General features: G+C 37.2%; 1 protein-coding gene across 9 annotated transcripts in view; it reads left to right on the top strand.

The window, feature by feature from the left end:
* The window catches only part of DMD (dystrophin), a 2,127,700-nt gene that overhangs the window by 693,163 nt on the left and 1,409,374 nt on the right, over positions 1-25,163 (top strand). The gene's annotated exons all lie outside the window — the stretch shown is intronic.

The raw sequence follows: 25,163 nt of genomic DNA, 5'->3' as shown, positions 1-25,163 counted from the left end.
ATATTTTTTTTTTCCTAGAAAACTTCAGTTATAGTCTTGATGAGGGCATAGAAGGGTATTTAAGTTTTGGAAGTTTTATTGGAGAAGCAAGCCCTCATTCAACTTGAGTCATAGTAGTTGTGTGCTTGGGAATATAACCAGTACATAGTAACAAAGGGTAAGGTGGGTGTTTTTGTATTTTTATCTTTTGTTCCTAACTGGGAACAATGATGTTTTATTGTAAAAAAAAAAAAAAAAAAAAAAAAAAAAAAAAAGAGAACATTTTCTTTCTTTTTTTTTTTTTTAAAGGTACTACAAATGACCCTGTTTGTTTGTTTTTTTTTATTTTTTTTTTCAACGTTTATTTATTTTTGGGACAGAGAGAGACAGAGCATGAACGGGGGAGGGGCAGAGAGAGAGGGAGACACAGAATCGGAAACAGGCTCCAGGCTCTGAGCCATCAGCCCAGAGCCTGATGCGGGGCTCGAACTCACGGACCGTGAGATTGTGACCTGGCTGAAGTCGGACGCTTAACCGACTGCGCCACCCAGGCGCCCCAAGAGAACATTTTCAATGAAGCAATATGTACATATACCAAAACATCAACATTAAGGAAAAATAGAACAATTTATTGTTCTGATTGTGATACATACATTCATATATATATATATATATATATATATATATATATATATATACACACGCATATACACACACACACACACACACAACTGCAAATAATACTTGAGGCATTCATTGTACCCGTGAAATCATGAAATCCCTGCCTTTTCTATGCGATTGTTAGGGGCCAATAGTCTGACATGTCTAAGGATCCAATCAGTGTGGGCTTAAATAGCTTTATCAGCCCAAGGTTGTTCTAAACATCATTTCTCTTACCTAACCTGTAACACAGTTTCTTACAGCCTTATCTCTGTTTTCTTCTCTTTTTGTGTGAATTGTATTTTTTTATCCCAGGAAAATGTCGTTTCCTCAGGTTACTGCTTTAGACTGCCAGTCTTTAACAATGTTATCTTCTTCTCTATCATTAAATGACAAAAAGAAAATTCTTGAACTGCTACAACCAAGCATTTGACATATATTAGTCACCCATGTTAATTGCTTATGATTCAGTGAAATTGCGGTGATTACAGATGTAGAAAGGCTTGTGACACCTGATATTATATCATCATATATATGATCACATATGTTGTATACACACACCACTTGTGACCAGCTAAAGGATTGTATTGATAGGCCACTGCTGTGACCATTGGAAAGAATTCCATAGTTCTGATAAAATAGCGTTGTAACTAATTATATACAGATGGGTAAAAATGTAATACTCAGCGTTCCTCAGAAATTTTCAGAGACGATAAAAGAAGGCTGGGGGCAGAGTTGGGAGGGTGACAGGTTAAAAAAATTAAGGCACCCATTTTTCTAAGTCATAGACTATTTCTAGTTAAAACAACTGAAAGGCATCCATTTTGGTATTACTAGACCTAATACAACTAGCTTTAGAATATAATCTTTCCACCTTGATGTCCGTGAGGCTAGACCACCTTGAAGAACAATCCATAGCACTCACAGATGTTGACTGAATTGGATCTTAACTAGGATCATTTGAGTTGTGTCCCTCAGGTTTTCTATATTTATTATCCTATGTGCTTTCTTTTTTGCCTTATTTTCTGTCTTTATTTCTTTGGCCCAGAGATACCTCCTGAGATAGCTGTGCATATATTTGCTACTCCTAAATTATATAGACCCCCCTCTGCATTTGTCCGTGATCATCTCCCAGTAATTAGTGTTGACTACTGCCTCCAAACCTCCTCTTTTCCCCTCAACCCCCTTTTCCCTTTTGATATCCTAATTTCTCTCTACATTTCCCGTTACTGTGCCCTGACTTGTAGCTAATCTAGACTAGTATCTAAAAGGGCAGAGTTGGAAGGAATTCTGTGGCGAGAATGCCCCAGCTTTAATGTTTCTTTCTTCTCATTCTGTCACTTTCCTCAGTGCTAGAGGAAACCATGCTTGAATTCTATGCCTTATTTAACCTTTGGTTTGAATTACTCTGGAATGCTGGGCTCCCATTTGACTTGAAATTTTCATGATTCTCTCTTAGGTTCTTTGCACGTGATATGATCTGCTCTTAAACTAGTTGAATTTTTAAAAGGAAGGGGGAGAGGAAGAGAAGTGGGCAGAGAAGGAGGAAGAGAGAAGAAATAATAAAGGATAAAAAGATAAATACAAGAGTCACTTTAACAGCAGCACAAGTATTCTCTGCACATAATAAGAATTCCATGTGTGCTTCAGAAAATGTGGACTATTATTATGTTTTGTGCTGCGCCCAGAGGAATTCTGTTAGAATGGGAAGAATTTTAAGAGAGAAAAACAGGTATATGGACTCCATATAAGGGGGAACAAACCTGGCAGGGATCTGAGAAGAATCCTTGAGGGCTTTCACTGGAGCTAGGTCTGGTCCATAGTTTATTCGCCTAGACTTGTTAGTGTTGCATGTTTATTCCACTCCTTTTTTCTCCACCATTACAATGCCTTAATCTCTTTCATTCCAGTGTGTTCAAGCACCGTCCAGAGCCTCCAAATAGATACCCAGTGGTCTTTAGTTAAGAGATGTAGATGGGGCAAACTAGAAAGAGAAGTCCTTGATTTAGTGTAATAAGAGAGGGACGTGTTCTTATCATTTTGAGTTAGTGCTCTGAAAATACTCCTCGTAGAATATTTTTACGTGTGCTGACTTAATTCTATGAACTGTATTGTAAGTTAGAGTTTGTCTAACTTTAAAAGACTTTTAGAAGTCTTTCTGTTAAAAGGTTTGAAGAAAAACAAAGTTAGGTCAGAACACATGCTTAGGGATTCTAAAAGATAGCATGGCTTATGAAGGACAATATTCTGAAAAGTACAGTCTGTTGTAAATTAATTTGATTCTCTCTCAGAGGTTCAACTTGTCCCTCAGCAATGTCACCACAGGTCATAAACTCGTCCTTCACTTTTGAGGGTTCTGGGATATCAATGCACAGAGAGTCTGATTTGTAAGCAGTGATGCCATTTAACTGATTTTAAATACCTTGGCTAAATAACTGAGATTAGTAATTTATGTACAATATTCAGTCCTGGAGGACTTTATTACATCTCCTTCTAAAGTATCTGCCTTCCATTTTTCTTTTCTTTTTTTTTTTTTTTTTAAGCGAGTACTTGCTATGTTCTTGGTATGTCCCAGGGATTGTGCTGGGTAACAGAGGTAAAAGAGTGAACAAAAAGAGAATTTGTCATTACCTTCCTAGGTCAGGAGTGAGTAATCTGTGAGCCTGCTGCCTTATGTGGAACCTAGAAACAACGGTAGCCATTTCTGAGGCTCTTTCTTCGAAATCAAACGCTGATTCCTTTCATCGGTGGTCACCATGGTAGGCATGGTGACTGCTCTCTTGTGTCTTGCACTCTAGCAGAGGAAATAGACGTGAATCAAATATTTACAAAAATGAGTGAATATTTAAAAACAGACACAACTTATTTATATGAAGGGAAGGAATAAGGTTTTGTAATAACACACTAATCTGACTTCAACTGATATTTTTGAAGGCAAGGAATGATTCCCTAGCAAAGTATTTAAGCTAGGGTCTAAAGGATATGTTTCAAGTGTGTGTAAAGGGGATTGGTGGAGGAAGGTAGTTTCCAGGAAGGGGAAGCGGTAAATCAAGTGAGCCTGGCACCTTCAAAGAACTGAAAAAAAAAAATTTGGCTACAAAACTGAGGTTCAGAAGAGTGATGCTAGAGGAGGCTTACCAACCAGGTAAAAGGGGCTTGGAGCTTAGTTACTTACCTAAGCATTAGAACTATTGTCTGATGCTAAACTCCACCAAAATTCCATCAATAAACATGTATTGAGAAGCAGCTCTCTGCTTAGATCACAGTTGGGACTACAGTGGGCAGGATGGGCAGCGGCAAATGTCTTGGCACCTGCTGTCCTGGACCTGCACCAATCAGAAGCAATGAAATGTAATATTATGGCTGTGATGAGTTAGTTCACTGGCACAAAAACATACATTGCTAGATGACCTGTTTTACTCTAGAGGGCCAGGAAAGTAGAAGCTAAATTAGGCAATAGTCAAGGGTATGGAAGTGTTTTGTGTGGAAGAACCATATTCATTCAACAACCATGTCTTGAGTGCTGCTAGCTGCCAGCCAAGTCTAAGCTTTGAGGTTAAGTATGGGCAAAACATAAATTGTTTCTCTATGAAGCTTACCTTATAAGCACATGCTATAATAAATCAGCAAGTTTTATACTATGAAAAAGGTGATAACTATAAAGAAAAAATACACTGGGGAAGGGAGCAGTTTTACATGGGAGTGGTCAGGGGATGCTTCCTTGCAAAGGTGGCCTTTAAGTAGAAACTAAAACAAAGCAAGGGAGGTGTTTTTTTTTAACTGTATGATTTCACTCATATTGGAAATTTTTATATTAAATATAATTTATTGTCAAATTGGTTTCCATACAACACCCAGTACTCATCCCAACAGGTGCCCTCCTCAATAGCCATCACCCACTTTCCCCTCTCCCCCACCCCCCATCAACCCTCAGTTTGTTCTCTGTATTTAAGAGTCTCTTATGGTTTGCCTCCCTACCTCTCTGTAACTTTTTCCCCCTTCCTCTCCCCCATGGTCTTCTGTTAAGTTTCTCAAGATCCACATAAGAGTGAAAACATGGTATCTGTCTTTATATGCCTGACTTATTTCACTTGGCATAATACCCTCCAGTTCCATCCATGTTGCTGCAAATGGCCAGATTTCATTCTTTCTCATTGCCAAGTAGTATTCCATTGTATACATAAACCACATCTTCTTGATCCTTTCGTCAGTTGGTGGACATTGAGGCTGTTTCCATAATTTGGCTATTGTTGAAAGTGCTGCTTTAAACTTTGGGGTACATGTGCCCCTATGCATCAGCACTCCTGTATCCCTTGTGTAAATTCTGATATGTCATTTGCAAATATCTTTTCCCATTCCGTTGGTTGCCTTTTAGTTTTGTTGATTGTTTCGTTTGCAGTGCAGATGCTTTTTATCTTGACGAGGTCCCAATAGTTCATTTTGCCTTTAATTCCCTTGCCTTTGGAGATGTGTCGAGTAAGAAATTGCTGTGGCTGAGGTCAGAGAGGTTTTTTTCCTGCTTTCTCTTCTAGCGTTTTGATGGTTTCCTGTCTCACATTCAGGTCCTTCATCCATTGTGAGTTTAGTTTTGTGAATGGTTTAAGTGATCTAGTTTCATTCTTCTGCATGTTGCTGTCCAGTTCTCCCAGCACCATTTGTTAAAGAGACTTTTTTTCCTTTGGATACTCTTTCCTGCTTTGTCAAAGATTAGTTGGCCATACATTTGTGGGTCCAATTCTGGGGTCTGTCTCGTATTCCGTTGGTCTCTGTGTCTGTTTTTGTGCCAATACCATACTGTATTGATGACTACTGCTTTGTAGTAGAGGCTAAAGTCTGGGATTGTGATGCCTGCGAGGGAGGTGATTTGAAGGTACACAGGTCCTTAGGAGCCTTTTGCATTTGAACGCTGGAGAAAGACTATAAATGGAGCACAAATAACACCTATTGTTCTAGGGAGGTTTCTAGTAAAAAAAGAACCAGAAACATAGGCCTCTAGTCTATATAAGTCGTTCTAATGAAAACATCTTCCAGAGAAAAGGCAGTGATTGAAGTCCCATTTGTAGATGTTCCTCTATACACATCGCCATTTGAGAATCCTACTAGATGTGTTAATATTGTCTAAGGCACAGACCCAGGTGAGTTTCTGGCATATAAAAGTAGTTTGGAATATTTTGTTCAATGACCTTCATTTTAAAGTTACTGCCTACTATTTTGGAGAATTAAAGGTATATCAAAAGAGTGTATACAGACAAGCATCCTTTTCTGAGGAAGAATAACCTAGAAAATACAATTTTGGAACAAATTATCAAATATATCCATGCTAATTTTCTTGCTCATCTGATGGAGTTACTAAACTTATTTATTGCATGAAATAATAGTTTTTGAAGATAAGGTCTCTGAGAGTTAAAATAAATTCACTATAATGAAGACATGAAAAGCAATTTAATACCAGATGACATTAAACAATTTATACAAATATGTGGTATTATTAAGACAGATTTTTGGTGAACTTATTAAGTTGGTTGATCCAGTGGAGTGGAATTAATATCAATTATTTGGATTTACGTAAAAGATTTTGCAAAGCCTTCCGTGATATGTCTCTGGATAGATAAGGTCAGCCTTCTTGTCCCTATATGGGCTGGTGGAGAATGTCTGTGTTTTAATATATTCTTTCCTGGTACCTGATTTATGTGCCAGAGAATTGGACTGAAAATGATTGGATTCCTTTATTTATCCTGCAGTGTCAGAAAATTTGGGGGAAAGAAGCCATTTGAGGAGTTAGCTGGGACATTGTGTACATTTTACCCAAACTGGAGTGGTTAATGGATGATTTCTTCTCCCACATGACTTTAGAAGATTTATAGCAGGGGCGCCTGGGTGGCGCAGTCGGTTAAGCGTCCGACTTCAGCCAGGTCACGATCTCGCGGTCTGTGAGTTCGAGCCCCGCGTCGGGCTCTGGGCTGATGGCTCAGAGCCTGGAGCCTGTTTCCGATTCTGTGTCTCCCTCTCTCTCTGCCCCTCCCCCGTTCATGCTCTGTCTCTCTCTGTCCCAAAAATAAATAAACGTTGAAAAAAAAAATTAAAAAAAAAAAAAAGATTTATAGCAATGTCATGTAAAGTTAGAATGTCACATTCAAATGTCATATACTTGTCTTTCATGTTTTAAATCAGAAACGGTATGTTTGGTGTTTGAATTGTTGCTGCTTGTGAAAGGTAATATCGTTAAATCAGTTAAGTTTTTGATGAGGAAGATCTCGCTTCCCGTCCATACATGTAAGTGTATATATATGTGTGTAAGTATATATAACTATACAAATGTACATTTATGTACATTTACATTTTCTTTAATACACACATACACATGCCTGTGTGTACATATATGGAGAGAGAGATAGACACTTCTTGGGCGCAAGATTAATATTAAAGCAAGATAATACAGATTCTTAGTAAGTTAATGCAATCCTGGACATGGTATAGTGTCTGGATTATAAGGAGTAATAATTACTATCCTGCGTTGGTTTGAATGCACTTTGTATTTTAGAATTTTAGCTGGATTTTACCAGGATGGTGGCATCCTCTAAAGAATGTTTATAGAACCAGGGATTCTTTAATTGTAAGAACAGCCTAAGCAGAGATAAGGGATACGTATTGTCTTGTAGAAAGAGGAAGGCTTTTCTCTGTATTGCTTCAGAAGGTTGTATCAAAAAGAAACAGAGGTTGATAAGCCTGGTTGTCTTCTGCCCAGATCTCCTTCCTGAGCCCAATTTCTTCTATCCCACTTTGTTCTGGATAGATCCAACTTGAAATCCAAAATGCATCTCAGGCTCAATAAGGTAAAAATTAACTCTTTGTTCTCTATGTCTTTCTAAACTTGCTTCCTTGACTGACTTCCCCATTTTTGTTATTACATGGCCATTCACCATGTCACCTGTACCAGAAACCTGGAATCATCCAGACTCGTCCCTTTTCTTTCCCTGTGAGCCCCCGGCATGTCAACAGTCACAGAATTTCTTCCTTGCCTCTCATAGTCATTATTTCATATTTGTTCCCATCACTGTTTACCCAAGGTAAAGTCCTTTCCTGAATTCTTACCTCTCTTTAATCCAGTTTCTGCATTAAAGTCAGCATTGGCTCTCAAAAGCCTTTTGTTACAGTTTCTCCTCTATTTAAAATCCTTTGTTGCTTTCTATTCTCGATAGAGTCTGATCACTTAGGCCTGCAATGATTTTTATTGTCTGATCCTTTCTTGTCTCTCAGTATGTGTCTCCTATTAGCCCCCACATATCCCTTCACCTATATTCTATTTCCATAAGCCATTTCCGATACTCTCTGTGTCACTGTCCTTGTACATGCTATTCCTGTTGCTCACAGTACTCCTATTGGTCATCTAGTATGAAAACTGCTTCATGTTGGGGAGCCTGGGTGGCTCAGTCGGTTGAGTGTCCCACTTCGGCTCAGGTCATGATCTCGTGGTTTGTGAGTTTGAGTCCCACATTGGGCTCTGTGCTGACAGCTCGGAGCCTGGAGCCTGTTTCAGATTCTTTGTCTCCCTCTCTCTCTGCTCCTCCCCCGCTCACACTGTCTTTCTCTCTCTCTCAAAAATAAAAAAACTTAAAAAAAAACTGCTTCATGTAGAAAACTCAGTTTGAATTTTTCTCCACGAGGCGGTTTTTTTTTTCTACTTGGTGATGAGTACTCCATTTTTTAAGCCATCGTGTATCATAATTATGTGTCTGTTGTTTGGAAGGAAAATAGTCTGCTGGAAAGTAGTTGTTCAGAAGGGCTATCATGACCTCTTCTCTATCTGGGCTTGGAAATGGGTTTGCAATTAAAAGTATTTACTGTGCATACCTTTGGGATAATTTGGGGAGTGAAAAAGTCTATGGAATGCTAAAGCCTGTAGAATTGAGAAATGGAGATTATTTGTGAAGAAGAGTATGGATGAAAATAGTTTTGATATTTCTCTATAGTTTCTAATTCTTCACTTGGTGAATAAATAGCATGTTAAAAAAAACTTTAGGGGCGCCTGGGTGGCGCAGTCAGTTAAGCGTCCGACTTCAGCCAGGTCACGATCTCGCGGTCCGTGAGTTCGAGCCCCGCGTCAGGCTCTGGGCTGATGGCTCAGAGCCTGGAGCCTGTTTCCGATTCTGTGTCTCCCTCTCTCTCTGCCCCTCCCCCGTTCATGCTCTGTCTCTCTCTGTCCCAAAAATAAATAAAAAAAAACGTTGAAAAAAAAAATTAAAAAAAAAAAAACTTTAAATGTAATGGAAATAGTTTCACTAAACCCAAGTATCAACAATTGTTGCCCAAGAAGCAATAATTATAATTATTAGCACTTTTGTGTGCTCATCATTTTCTAAAAATTTTACATACTTTGTATGAAATGCTATCCCTATTTCACAAATGAAAAATCCAATGCTTAATGAAGTTAAATCCAAGTTCATATAGCTTTCAAATCACAGAGATGGGACTGGTACCCAGATCTGTGTGATTTCTCCTAATCTCTCAATTTCACAGAAGAAAATTACTATGTGACCTTGAGAAAATAATTACAGGGGATATATATGCAAGTATATTGGAATAGTAACATTCCTTATGAATGTTATTAATATAAGTATATGTATGAATATATTGGAATGATCATTTTCTTTATGAATATAATTCTGATATGGTCTAAAGGGAATTCTGGTCTTTTTGGTCTATGAAGGAAATCTAAACTTCACATTATGGCACAGAATCATTTATTTTTTTTTTATCAGAGCACCCAGAAAAGAACACAAACCATAATTTTAGGTTGAAGACTCACAAAGGTAACATACGTGTAGTTTCACACCCAGATAAAAAGATAATCTGCTGCTAACAATGCAGACACTCCTGTTAAGTCCTATCCTAGTAGTCATAAACTTCTCACAGCTCTTCACAGTTGACCTCTATCCTGATTTATAATACCTCAGAATCGTTTTATTTTTAACTTAATGTAAATGCAAATGCATAATATATAGGTTGTAACCACCTTTTTTTTTTACTCAATGTTATATTTATAAGATACCTCCACTATGCATATAGTAGTAGTTCATTAATTTTCATGGCTGGATAGTATTCCTTCTTGTGAATATACAGTTTAATTTTAAGTTCTGTTTAGAAAATTTGGGCTCTTTCCAGTTGGGGGTCATTATGAAAAATGCTGCTATGAACATAACTGCACATATATTTTGGGGAATATATGTATGCTTTTTTATTGTCTATATACCTAAGATTAGAATTCCTAGATCATTGGATATATGCATATTTAGCTTTACAGGCATTCACAAGTGTTTTCCAAAGTTGATGTATAAATTTTTACTGTCATCAGTAGTGAATCAAGGTAAAAATTGCTTCATATCCTCTTCATTACTTGATATTGTCACATTTTTAATTTGAGCTTTTATGGTGGTTTTATAATGGCATCTCTTGTTTTCATTTAGCATGTAGTGATGACTAATGAGATTAAAAGCGCTATTAACAGCTGTTTTATTGGCTATTTGAAATACCTAGTTTTTGGGGCGCCTGGGTGGCGCAGTCGGTTGGGCGTCCGACTTCGGCCGGGTCACGATCTCGCGGCCCGTGGGTTCGAGCCCCGCATCGGGCTCTGGGCTGATGGCTCAGAGCCTGGAGCCTGTTTCCGATTCTGTGTCTCCCTCTCTCTCTGCCCCTCCCCCGTTCATGCTCTGTCTCTCTCTGTCCCAAAAATAGATAAACGTTGAAAAAAAAAATTAAAAAAAAAAAAGAAATACCTAGTTTTTGAAAAGCCTATTTGTTGGATTATCTGTATTTCCCTTCGTGATCTGTTGTAGTTATTTAAAGTATATATATTCTGGGTTTTGATTGTTTATTGATTATCTATATTAACCATTTCAGTTTTTTTTTTTTTTTTTTTTTTTTTTGCTTTCACTGGGCACCTTACCCTTTTACTTTTTAATGATATCTTTTTTAATAAACAGAAGTTTTAAGTTCAGTGTACTCTACTTGAGTATTTTCTGTTATGGTTAGTACATTTTTGTCCTGAGTTTAAAAATAAAATTTCTTACTCTCTGACCCAAAGTATACTCTCCTGGATTGTCATACAGGGACTTAAATGCTTTACCTTTCATATTACAACCCATCTAGTATTTCTGGTGTGAAAAAGAGATGAATGTCCTTTTTTTCTCATTTAGATAAAGTTAAAATAGCAAATTTATTGCAAAGACCATCCTTTCCTTAATGTTCTACATTGGCACTTTTAATCAAATGCTTATACATATACGGGTCACTATATGTATTCATATATATATGTATTCATATATATATCTATATATACTCATATATATATTTGTATATGAATTCCTATATATATTCATATATGAATATATATATTCATATATATATTCATATATATATGTATATATATGAATATATATATGAACTCCAATAAAGTTTCATTTGTACCTTTGCCTACAGTTAGGCTGATACCACACTGTTTTAATTACTGTGGCTTTATGATAAATTTTGACATCTGGTGGTATTGTAAAAGAAAAATTGAACCAGTTGGTAAAACAGGCAAGGGAGAATTTATTCAAGGCTAATGCAGTTAGGAATCAAGACTATTGTAATAGGGAAGAGATTGCACTCAGTTCCACTAAACCAAAGGCAGACGAGTTTGCTAAGTGCTGCAATGAGCTGGCGTAAAACCATTGGAGAAACTTTATGGGGTTGGGTAGTCAATATGTTTATGCCATCTGTGTTTGCTAATTGTGCCTTATCAGAGTTAGGTTCCTAGCCTCCCAGAGATTGGGAGACAGGGGTACTGTCTTTCTTGATAATTACATTTCAAAAAGATAACTTTCAGGTCCTTGAGAAGGACATTCTTGGGTTGTAGCATATTTACATCTCAAAGAGCAAAGAAAAATTTACAGTTCAAAATTCTCAAAGTGCTCTAAGAAAAACAAGGTCAGAGGCTTGTAGCCAAAGTTTAGTCAAGATGAAGGAAACACTAAGTCTACCTTGGCCAATGTAAACACTTCATGTTTGTTTTCTCCTTTTAAAAAATTATTGTGGCTATTTTTATTCACATTTTCTCAAAGATTTTAGAATCAGCTTGTCTGCCCCCACCAAAACAAAACAAAACAAAATAAAAACTCTCCTATGATTTTAATTGGGTTTTATTGACTATATAGATTAATTTATAGTGGATTAATATCTTTATTATGTAAAGTATTTCATTTCATTAATGTGGAATAGCCTTTCATTTATTTAGGCCTTTATTTTCTCTCAGTAATGTTACACAGTTTCCAGGATAGTGGATCTTAGACTTTTTATGAGATTTAATCATTTTCTTTGATATTTTTTGATATATTTGCTGTTTTTATAAATAGTATATTTTTAAAATTTCAATTTCCATTTGTCTTTTGCTGTCTTTCCTTGTTCATTAAATCAGTTATTATTATACTGTATACTCTAGTACAGTGAGATGACTGTTGATGTGTTTCTGAAGGTGAGGCTTTTAGTAAATCACCATAATAAAGCATGATATCTCCTGTAGGTTTGTTATAGATCCTTTTTATTCCTCTTGTTCTAAAAGGCTTTGTCATTTACTGGGTGCTGAATTTTATCAAACGCTTTTTTCAGGATCAGTTGAGATGATCATTTGTTTTTCTTGTTTATTCCCTTTATATGTAAAATCACAGTGCTTCATTTTCTAGTGCTAAAATAGCTTTGCATTCCTGATGTAAACCAAACATAGATGATATGTATAATCTTTTGTCTTTGTTGTTAGATTTCTTTGCTAATGCTTGCTAACATTTGATTTGGAATTTTCCCATTGGGTGTCTGTAAGATACTGGCCTATTGTTTGCCTTGTAATAGGTTGCTAGGTTTAAGCGCCTGATTGTGCAGGCGTAGAAACTTGACATTTGTACCTGAAATTTTCTTTTTTGGGGAAGTTTTAAATGAAAGATTAAATATATTTAATAGACATAAGATTGTCTAGCTTTGATTTCCACTTTTGGGTTTCACTTCCATTTTCCAGATTTTCCTTTTTTTTTGGTCAGTTTGAGTAGTTTGTTTCTTTCTAGGTGTTTGTGTTTTGCCTCTAAAGTTACAAGTATGTTCATATAAAGTTCTGTTTAGTCTACATGGTATTTAATAATGTTATTATTGGTTATCAATATTTGAAGTTTAGGAAATGTGATACAAAACTATGAATGTCGAGCCTTTGTGGAAAAAGCAAGTGACCTGGTGATACTTTGTGTATTTTCCTGACTATTAACCTCAGTAGGAATCAAATAGCTCTGGCATCTTTAGCAGGAGCTCTCCATTTAGCTACAGTCCCCATTATTGCCCATTCTCTTACAACTAGATTATTTCGTACATTTGATTATATGTATACATTAGAATTTGTGATTTCTTTAAAAAATTTTTTTAAACATTTATTCACTTTTGGGAGAGAGACAGCATGAGCAGGGGAGGGGCAGAGAGAGAGGGAGACACAGAATCTGAAGCAGGCTTCAGTCTCCAAGCCCTTAGCACATAGCCTGATGTGGGACTCGAACCCACGAACCCTGATATCTTGACCTGAGCCAAAGCCAGGTTTTTAACCAACTGAGCCACGCAGGTGCCCCAAATTTGTGATTTCTTATAGATGGTGTATTTCAATGCCTAGAGTTAGAATGAAGCATAGAAGGCTATCTGTTTTTCCCTCACTTGATTACAAATAAGACACATGATAGATTATGCTCTTGGTTTAAAATTTTAAAGGGAAAGATTTTCAAGTCTTGTATAAAATATAAACCTTATGCTCTTGGTTTAAAATTTTAAAGGAAAAGATTTTCAACTCTTGTATAAAATATAAACCTTAATAAGCCATAGATAAAATATGAAAAACTAGTAGTTTTAGTGACATGCTGAAATGTTTTGCTGTTTTCTGTGTTAAAATTATATTATGCTGTAAACTTACCACATCTGGAAGCAAAAGCTGATTTTCTATCAATGACACTCTAAATGTTTCCTGATCACAAGCATATCTATAATTTATCACAGTTGTCAGAGCATTCTCACCTTTGTTGACCTATCTGACCCTAGCTGTGACCTGGCTAGGAAGATACCAGGGCAGTTGCTATTATCTCCATTTCACTAGTGGGAAATCTAAACCATAACAAGATTGTTTGCTGAGAGGTGATACCTATTTGGGTAACAGTAGAATTGGCACAAGACTTTAGGCAATCTGTGCTTCATGCCTAGTGATCTGTCCCCGATTCACAAATTATGCTCTAATACTGATGCCCATTGTAAGTATGAAAGATCTAGAATTTGAGGTGGAGAAGATTGGACTTCACCTGTGATTCTATCTTTCTCTGCCTCTTCAAATTTACCATAGGTAGCTCTGTTGTTGCTATAAATGACTGGAAGGTAGGTCTTTAATGAAGAAGAAGGCAAAAAAGTTTCTAAGACTTTTTTTTTTTTAAGCATTTTTTTTTCCCAACGTTTTTTATTTATTTTTGGGACAGAGAGAGACAGAGCATGAACGGGGGAGGGGCAGAGAGAGAGGGAGACACAGAATCGGAAGCAGGCTCCAGGCTCTGAGCCATCAGCCCAGAGCCTGACGCGGGGCTCGAACTCACGGATCGCGAGATCGTGACCTGGCTGAAGTCGGACGCTTAACCGACTGCGCCACCCAGGCGCCCCTCTAAGACTTTTTAAGCCTAAAATGTCCCCATATTGATAACTCTAGTGGTGGTACTAAGCTTTGAGACATTTCTATACGATGTGAAATTCACATAATAACCCCTTAAGACACTAAGCACAAAGGTAAGGAGCGCCCCACTTCAAGAAGTTCAGAGCCTGTGAGGTCCAAAACAATAAGCAACAGTAAAATCTTAAACTACCAAAGAATGCACAGGAGTGTGATGAATACTGGAAAGGATGCTGGAATGCTCCTTAGGACTCCCGCTCCTTATTTTCTGGTATCCCAGCTGAATAGACTGGTGGGAGCGAGAGAGCAGAGTTTATTAAGCTGCCACAGAACATTAAATAATAGCCTGCAAATAATAACAGCATTAACAACAGGGCCTTTCCAGATTTATTCATTAGTACTTTATAAACTCATAAAAATAAATAATATATGGAACTGACTGTAATGGCACAGGGGAACATGCTTCTTCAAGTTAAAAATCTCACTATGTTTTTAGCATAATCACCAAGACAAAATTTCATTAACGAGTCAGACAGTCATATTTACCTTTGAAAAATAAGTCCTTGCAAAAGAGCACATGTTCTTGATCGGGGAGTGTGAGTATTTTCCGATTTTCTAAAAATATCTTAAGCAAATAGGGAGTTAAAATGTCACAAATGTTTTCAGATGAAATTATAATGTTAGGCTTCAAATCCTTGTTAAGTGGGTTAGATAAAATGTATACTTAAGTCTAGTAAAACTTCTGTTAAAACTAAATATGAAAAGACTCAAAAAGGATCCTGCATGTATACATCTCACTAGGTTATGTAGCACACATTACAAGGCATATTGAATGTTGCATGTCCCATTGAGTAAATGACATCGTGAAAGAACACGGGCTTGTAGCCAGATGGATCTGAGGTCTGATCCCAGAAACTCAATCCTGTGGCTTCTGTGGCTTCTGTGGCCTTAGGCAAGTTACTTAACTCATCTCAGTGTCTGGTTCCCCTCCCCCACTTTTTTTAAAATTCTCAAGTTAGTCAACATACATTGTGGCCTTGGTTTCAGGAGTAAAACTCCGTGATTCATCTCTTACATTTGACACCCAGTGCTCATCCCTAAGAGTGCCCTCCTTAATGCCCATCACCCACTAAACCCATCACCTCAACCACCTCCCCTCCAGCAACCCTCAGCTTGTTCTCTGCATTTAAGAGTCTTGTATGGTTTGCCTCTCTCTCTGTTGTTACCTTTTTTTCCCTTCTTTTCCCCAAGGATCATCTGTTAAGTTTCTCAGATTCCACGTATGAGTGAAGTCATATGATATCTATGTCTATCTCTGACTGACTTATTTCGCTTAGCATAATACCCTCCAGTACTAATCACCTTGTCACAAGTGACCAGAACTCATCTCAGTGTCCGGTTCTCACCTTTAAACTGCACACTGAGAAGTGGCAGTACAAGTTCCTTTTCAGTCAACAATCCTACAGGACCATTTAAATAGAAGTAGGAATGATATTCTCAGAGAAACTTATAGTAAGTGTTTCCCAATATATCAGGACACGTTTTTCCACCTTGGGCCATATGTTAGACAGTGAGGATATAAGGCATGCCATTTTATAATATACTGCTTTGGTTCACAGTTTGGAAAAACATGCAACATTGAGAAGAGAATCCTAGAATTGGCAAAACACTAGTCGGTAATACTCTGCCCCATTTCTAGCCTCATAATGGGCGTTATTTTATTTCTTTCATTAAGGTATTGGATGTTATTTCCATTTCATCATCATTAAGGTGAAGTTCCTTATCCTTTTTAACTCTATAGTTGTTTATAAGCTAGGAAAGAAAAATCAAGTAATGTTATTTATCAGAAGGCACATTATGCATAAAATTTGTTCAGCGGGACAGTATATTCCAGGGTCTTAAACTAAATGAGATGGGCTGCTTGCTGTCTCCCTTTCTTATAAATCCTAGTTGCTGCTATGTTGTGTGGTTGATGGCACATAATTGTTTCTTTCTTAGTGGGCATACTCATGTAAACAGTTTGTCCTGTAATGCCAATCTTGATGGGCACAGTTTAGCTCTCCCATTCTATCACTGGACTCAATAAATTCAAAGGTCAAGGCACTTAAGTTTTACCTTCCAGGCTTATCAGATTTTCCTCAATTGCCTTTATCCAAATGTTTCTCTGATGGTCACTTTGCACTTCTGCTTCTAAAAACCAACTCACCCAAACAAAGGAACCCAAATGAGAAGTGTCCTTGGTAGGTCTAAAAATATGGGATGTAAACTGAATGGGAGGGTGAAAGTTTCCCCATTGTGAATCTAAGCATAGATGATAATGAAGTTGTGATTTAGCCCACAAAAGTGTGTTAGAGCAAGTGAACTGACCTTTGGCTTCTCTCACTGCCAAGACAAAATGAGAACGTAAATAAAAATTAATTTCTTCGTATCACTTTATGAGATGTTATAATTTATTTTCACTTGTGTGCATAATGTTTACCTAGCTTCACAAAAAGATGCATTATTTCTAACAGCTTGAAAGATTCATTTTTTTTTAAATGGAAACTCAGACCTTTTCTTTTTTCTCTAGAGAAGAGGCTTCTAATCCTAATGGAATGATTCTTTAAAAAAATTATTTACCTTTCTGTCAGCCTCATTCGATCCAATCTTTGAGACTTGTGTAACAATTTGGTTACGTCCCTTTAGGCACTGATAAGAAGCAGCATCTTTGACTGATTATAGAGCTGACTGATAATCTTCGAATTGCTTAGCTCTAGTCTTTGTAACTCAAATCAGGGCCAATATTTCTAAGTAATAACCAGATAAATTCATAAAGTGAAGCACAGTGTATATCCATTTATATTTGTGCATATGGCATTACAAAAATCTACCTGTGGGCAAACATGTCCCAGCCTATGAGCAAGCAATTTCTAATTCACTTATCTAATTTTACTGAGGTGAGTAAAAAGCTTCATGCCCACATTACAACAGAAGTGACTTAGAGTCAGTTCATTGATGGTTTTCTGAGAGTAAGATAGGTTTAAGCAGTGGAATGTGTTAATAAAGGTTATGCATACTCTCTTGTGTTGGAAATCTTTAAAGAAGACTATACTTGAAATCTAGACAACTACTTATAAAGATTTAATGACTACCTTTCTAGAGTGAGTAGAGTAAAATAGATGACCCTTGCTAGTTCTTAGAAGATTTTATAGAAACACGATGATCAAACAAAATGTAAATAACTATGAACACTCATATAACTCAATTCCAATTAAAACTGCTTTCCAGTACATAATCTTGTTTAATATTTGTGGCAATTCTTTAAGGGGTTGATATCATAATTTTTTTGAGACAGATGAAATGATTTAGCCATGAATTTTCTGAAAGTCACTTGATTTTTTGGGGGAGTAGGGGGTAATAATACCAAACTCTAAACGAATTGCCAGAATTATTACCTGAAAATGAAGTGTTAATATTTTTTTTTAATTTGAGAAGTAATACAAGCAGTTGACTGACATAACACTTAGGTCTATGTATCTAGACATGTATCTAGACCATAGATAGGTGTCTAGATATTTGTGTCTTTCCTCATATAAAACACAAAACTCTAAAGTGATAGCATTTATGTATTTGGGAAGTTGAATCACAATAAATTATTAAAAATCTCCTCTATTTAAATGATTTTAAATGATTTTATTCTAGTAATTGAAATGCGTTTTCTAAAATTTTGCCACTGTAATGCACGGCCACTCTGGAAAACAGTGTGGAGGTTCCTCAAAAAATTAAAAATAGATCTATCCTATGACCCAACAATAGCACTGCTAGGAATTTACCCAAGGGATACAAGAGTACTGATGCATAGGGGCACTTGTACCCCAATGTTTATAGCAGCACTTTCAACAATAGCCAAATTATGGAAAGAACCTAAATGTCCATCAACTGATGAATGGGTAAAGAAGTTGTGGTTTATATATACAATGGAACACTACTTGGCAATGAGAAAGAATAAAATCTGGCCTTTTGTAGCAACGTGGATGGAAGTGTAGAGTGTTAGGCTAAGTGAAATAAGTCATACAGAGAAAGACAGATACCATATGTTTTCACTCTTATATGGATCCTGAGAAACTTAACAGAAGACCATGAAGGAGGGGAAGGAGAAAAAAGTTACTGAGAAGGAAGGAAGCAAGCCATAAGAGACTCTTAAAAACTGAGACTAAACTGAGGGTTGATGGGGGGTGGGAGGGAGGGGAAAGTGGGTGATGGGTATTGAGGAGGGCACCTGTTGGGATGAGCACTGGGTATTGTATGGAAACCAATTAGAGAATAAATTTCATATTAAAAAAATAAAAATAAATAAAAATTCCCCACTGTAATAAATACATCTTTACTTTCTACAACTTCAGTTTTATGAGATAGTTTGTAATGCCATGGAATCAGTCTCTCTTAAATATGTCTTTTGTATTAGCTTGTGTGGTCTGCTCTAACAAAATACCAAAGTCTGAGTGGCCTAGACCACAGAAATTTATTTTGTCACAGTTCTGGAGGCTTGAAGTCCAAGATCAAGGTATTGGCAGGTTTGGTTCCATCTGGGGCCTTTCTCCTTGGCTTGTGGACGTCTATCTTCTCACTGTGTCTTCACATGGTCTCCTGTGTGCTCACGTGTCTCTTGTGTCTTTCTGTGTGTCCAGATTTCCTCTCTTTATAAGGACACCTGTTGGATTGAATTAGATACCACCATAACAGCCCTATTTCAAATGAAAATCCCTATGTAAAGGTCCTATCTATAAAGGCCTTGTCTGCTAATACAGTCACATTCTGTAGTAGAGGGGGATAGAACTTCAACGTATGAATTTTAAGGAAACGGTTCAAATATCCATCGATTGATAAATGGATAAAGAAGATGTGGCATATATACACAATGGAATATTACTCAGCCATCAAAAAGAATGAAATATTGCCATTTACAATGACAGGGATGGAACTAGACAGTATTTTGTTAAGTGATATAGGTCAGTTAGACAAAGACAAATACCATATGGCTTCACTCATGAGGAGAATTTAAGAAACAAGACAGTCATAGGGGAAAAGAAGAGAGGCAACCTAAGAAACGAACTTATAGAGAACAAACTGATGGTTACCAGAGGGGGAATGGGTGAAATAGGTGAGGGGGATTAAGGAGGGCACTTGTGATGAGCACCGGGTGCTGTATGTAAGTGTTAAATCAGCAAGTTCTACACCTGAAACTAATATTTCACTGTATGTTAACTAACTGGAATTTAAATAAAAACTTAAAAAAAAGTTATACATGTTTCAAAATATAAGTGTAGATGTATATCGGAATAGTTCTGTGCTGAACTCATTGAGACTATAATTCATGTTATGCATCCTTCATCTAACATCTTCTTTCATTAAGATATGTCTTTGTAGACCTATGTGCTTTGTGTAGAATCATAGGGAAATAGCTATGCATTTTAAAGTTTATTTATTGGTTTTGAGAAAGTGAGTGAGCACACATACGACTTGGGAAGGGTGAGAGAAAGAAAGAGAAGAGAGGGAGATGGAGAGGGAGAGAGAATCCCAGGCAGGATTCATGCTGTCAGTGGAAAGCCCATCGCAAGGCTTGAATTCACAAACCATGACATCATGACCTGAGCCAAAATCAAGAGTTGGACACTTAACTGACTGAGCCAATCAGTCGTCCCGGAATAGCTGTATTCTTAACTCACTGAAACTATAATGCATTTTTTCGTTAACCTCTTCTCTCTTTAAGATATAAATGTATCTAAATAAAGTATAGATGCAAAAATAAAAATGAGACACAGTTGAGCCCATAACTTCTTTATTCTGTTCATTTTTGACATACACCATGTGTTCGATAAATATTTGTTGTTTAAATGGATTCATGATGGATGAATGAATGAATTAGAGGCTATCATTAGCTGTGAGTTAAATTAAATATCGGATTGGCTGAATTATAAGCATTCAGTAATTTACCAAAATTAACTGTTATAATGATTGGATTACCAAAGACACTTCTTAAAATAGTTGTCTTAAATAGGTTTACTGTGTATCTAAAAGAATACTTATTATTAGTTTTTGTGACTCATTCATATAGTGAAAAAAAGCTATAGTGTAAAGTATACCACATTAGAATACTTTGGAATTTCTATAAAGTTAACAACCTTAAGGAATCTAGTATATGGAGGTCTTTATTTGGATGTGTTTTATTTTTAAGTTTATTTACTTATTTTGAGAGAGAGAGAGAGAGAGAAAGCACAAGTTGTGTGGCACAGAGAGAAAGGGGGAGAGAGAGAATCCCAAAGAGAATCCCAATCCCATTCTCAACATGGGGCTCAAACTCATGAACCGTGTGATGATGGCCTGAGCCAAAATCGGACACTCAACTGACTGAGTTGCCCAGGCACCCCTATTCAGATTTGTTTTATAGGAAGTCCACTAAAATTAATAAATTGTAATCGTCAGTCTATGAGGTTACAAACCTAAGATGCTACTTCAGTGGACACTATCTTTATGCGTCCTGTAGCACTGGAGAGACGATGCTGTACCTATTTAGAAGTCTCAGTACGTTTTCTTTCATTTATGAAGAAGGTACTTCAGTTTGAGTGTGTCTTTCCTCACCTTCACTCCCATCTCCGGGGGGTTGAATGGGTGTAGTCAGCATCCCACAATTTGGTCTTTTATATCTTTTTCCTCAAATCAGGTGGATAGTGTAGTTTATGGCTTTAAGGGGTAAGATTTTCTCTGGAGCTAATGTTTTTAACAGATATATTACATACCATTTTACCTGATGTGTCCTGACATCGGCACTAGGAACTTAAAGAACTTCTAATATGTTTCAGAAAAAAAAAACAACAAACTTGGTTGTAATAACTAAATGGCTAATATTGTTGAATTCATTGATTTATGTCAGCATGTTTCCTTTGGGTATCTTGCGTTATTATTTCAGTGCTGTTTCTTCTGCCATAAACTAACATAATTCAAAAGGAGTAGAGAGTGAAACTATAAAAAATAGGAAAATCAGCTACATTATGTTGAAAGCAATAACATTTTTATTGACATTACTGAAAAACACCTAAAACTCACTTGTGACCATGCTGAATATGAGTACATGATCATTTTCATACTGGTAGTAAAATGTTATCGCCTACTCCTTACTCATGCACAGGACTCCCTTTTTGGAAAGATGGTAGGGTAGATGGTTTTGAAAAAATTAGGTGGGTCTTCAAGCCTCCTAGGAATAGGTGGATTTTTTTTTCATGATGCTCATTGCATATGTATTATTTGAATCATATATCATTATCTTCTAGATACGTGAATCTAAACACGTACCATCAAATATGCCAGAAATTATGGTGAAACTTATCTCAGATACCAAATACATTTGTAAAAAATATGAGTTACACACATTTTTTTCTAGCCCTAATTCTTTACAAAATAAAATATATCTCTATTTTGAGCTACTTCTGATTGTAAAGATCTGGTAGCTGTGGGAAAATAATTCTCTTATTTACACAAAAGTAAAAAAAAAAGTTGAAGTTTTAGACTCTGAAGTGCATCATAATGGAATTAAAATAAATGATGCCTAATTTTTGTCTTAAAATATTCCCTTTGCACAGCTGTTATCTGAACATATATTTTCTCATCTAAACACCATTGGTAGTTGGATATATGACAGTACATCAGCTGTGGGGTGGCCTTAGCTGTGGTGACAGCTGCAGTGGAGGGTAGGGCCCAGGGAAGGGGTGTGGTGGGCAGGGCTAGAGGCTGTCGTGTAAGACAACATCACCCTCCTACATGTGAAGCTCACTGAGATGGCGATCTGGGCGCTGGAGACCTGTCAGAGCCGCAAGAATCTACAGTAAACCCTTGGTTTGTGACACTAATTCTTTCTGGAAACATGCTTGTAATCCAAAGCACTTGTATATCTAAGTGAATTTCTCCGCAAGAAATAACGGAAACTCAGATGATTCGCTCCACCACCCAAAAATACTCATATAAAAATGATTACAATACTGTAATATAATGTGAAATAATAGGGAAAATACAAAATACAAAGAAAAATAAATTAATCTGCACTTACCTTTGAAAGCCTTCGTGGCTGATGTGAGGAAGACAAGGAGAGGAAGGTTACTGTGTAGGACAACTTTCACTATCACTAATGGAATCACTTGTATCTATTGGGTCAACAGAATCTTTTTCTTTTCATGAAACTTTAACAAGGAAACTATCCAATGACCTAGAATGAAGCAAAACATTACTAAGCTTACTCTTGTCTGGAAAAGCAAAGGACTGTCCAGAGGATCTTTGAAGTGGCAAAAACTACTACACTAGTGCCATTTCTGGGCACTTTCCAACATTGTGAAAAATCACTGAATTGTGCCAAACACTGTGGCCTAAGACCAAGCATCCAAGCATGAGAGACGATCACCCAGAATCCTGCAGTGGGTGGATGAGAGAGAGGGAGATAGATAGAGAGAAGAGCCACTGACTCCCTTGTGCTCATTTGACATTCAGCATCATGTACTACTTGTATTGCAAGACATAAGTCATTTATCAAGTTAAAATTTCTTAGAAATGTTTGCCTGTCTTGCAGAACATTCAAAGAACAAGGTACTCACAATCCAAGGTTTTATAGTAATTCCTTTTGACCTTCAGCTTAGTTCCAGGTATTCCAAGGGCTTGTCAACATTCCTAAAAATGATCCCCCTAATGAAGTGTATGGCTTTATTTTCTATTTGTCAAATGTGGATAAAGACAACTCTCAGGGCAGCCTTGACTGTATCCAGCAAACCTTCTCTAGCTCTGGAGTCTCCCAGCTCAGTTGTCCGGGTCTTATGCCAGATAAAATTACAGTATATGCAACCAATGACTCCTATCAGATGATACGAGAAAGAATGCCTGAGGCAGAGGGGGAGTCCCACAGCCAAAGCACAGAAGTTATCAAACCTGGTGGACCGTATGTAGGGAAAAGAGTGTAAATTCAGAAAGCACCTCAAGCTATTTCAGATACCGTACCTGAGAGGAAACGGTCAACCCCCAGGAACCTTGCAGATATGATTCAAAAGACACAGGGCAGCAGCAGTGTTTCTCACTGGCCACATAGGGACAGTGTGATTTGCTTGCTGGCACTGAAGGCCCACAAGATACCTGAGCAGAAAGATGGCGTCAATCACCAAGATGGGAACTCCCTCGGAGCAATTCTGCAACAGGTAGCCAATCTGGATCCTAAGGGCCTCTCGTTTACCGTAAAGGATTATGTTTTTAAAGAGATTCAAAGAGACTGACCTGGATACAGTGAAATAAACAGTCATCAGAGTCAGTGCTCTGGAGAAAGCTGAATCTATCACAGAATGCTGCCAGCACCAGCCATTCAGAATCTCCTGCATGTTCTAGTAGCAATGCTGCATCTTCTCCTTAGATATGGCTTTTGGATTCAGATTTCATTGATCCTTTAATGAATAAAAAATCTCAAAGACCTCACCTGACAAAAAGAATGCCTCCAACGTTAAATTGCCCTTTGAATCCCACCCGTGAAAAATCTGCTGCAGGCCCCCTGCCGCCCCCTGCAGCTGCTGCCATCCCTACCCCTCACTACTGCCTTCAACCCACCTGCCCATCTCCAATCCTCCTCAGACTAAATTCTCACTCTAATTCCCCTAGAACTCAAGAAGGCCAGGGGACTCAAGACCTACCTTTTAACAGTTTTAGTCAAAACAGTAGTATATATGAGGACAGGCAAGACAAATACTCTCCTAGAACTTCTCTGGAAACATTATCCCCTGGTTCAGTTCTACTAAAGTGCCCAAAGCCTATGGAAGGAAACCACTCAGTCTCACACAAAGTCCAAAAAAGTCTAAAAAACAGAAGGAAAAAGGCCAAATTAAAAAAGACAACATTGCAACAACTGAAAAAACGAAGAGGACCTTAAAGGAGAAGAAGGAATTGCCAAGCTGAACAACTTCAGTCCAGTTTCCAATGAAGGAGTTAAAGAAGGTTGTACTGACTCTATGGAGCCTTCTTCAACAATTGCACTCCTAGATTATTTGATAAAATATATTGCTATCGTCTCCTCTGAGCAATGCCAGAATTACCCAAGGATGACTTCAATACTGAGTTTGATGAGTACAGGGCCTTGTGTGCCAGGATGGAGACTGTATGTAGAAGATTTATGAAACTGGATGCCCAACAAAATCAGCTTTATCCGGGCTCAAAAGACAATCAGAATATTCATGAAGAAGTCTTACAAGAATATCAGAAGATCAAGCAGTCTAGTCCCAGTTATCATGAAGAAAAATATATATGCAATCAACTTCAAAACCAGCTGGCTCACCTCAAAAAAAAAAAAAAAAAAAAAAAAAAACTCTAATAGGTGAATTTGACCCACAGCAAGCAGAGTCATGGTGCTAGACATGTATTTGATGGGTCCAGTTCTGGGTTCTCTATTCCATTGGTGTATGTGTCTGTTTTTGTGCCAGTACCATGCTGTCTTGATGATTACAGTTTTGTAGTAGAGGCTGAAGTCTGGGATTGTGATGCCTCCCACTTTGGTTTTCTTTTTCAACATTACTTTGGCTATTCGGGGGTCTTTTGTGGTTCTATACAAAACTTAGGATTGTTCTAGCTTTGAGAAGAATGCTGCTGCAATTTTGATTGGTTGTATTTAAAATTCCAAATGAGTTGCTCTAAGAATCTAAAAATGAGACTTTGCTTGTTGAAAGTTTCACTCTTAGTAAACTTGAGTGGTTTTCTCCCCATTGGACTTTGGTTCCCTGCATTTGTGACATGGTTTTTTCTGCCTCCTACCAATTTATGTGTGTCA

Source organism: Leopardus geoffroyi, chromosome X (genome assembly GCF_018350155.1).
Source record: "Leopardus geoffroyi isolate Oge1 chromosome X, O.geoffroyi_Oge1_pat1.0, whole genome shotgun sequence".
Classification (NCBI taxonomy): domain Eukaryota; kingdom Metazoa; phylum Chordata; class Mammalia; order Carnivora; family Felidae; genus Leopardus; species Leopardus geoffroyi.
The sequence above is the reverse complement of the archived record's forward strand: the minus strand, read 5'-3'. Positions and strand labels throughout refer to the sequence as shown.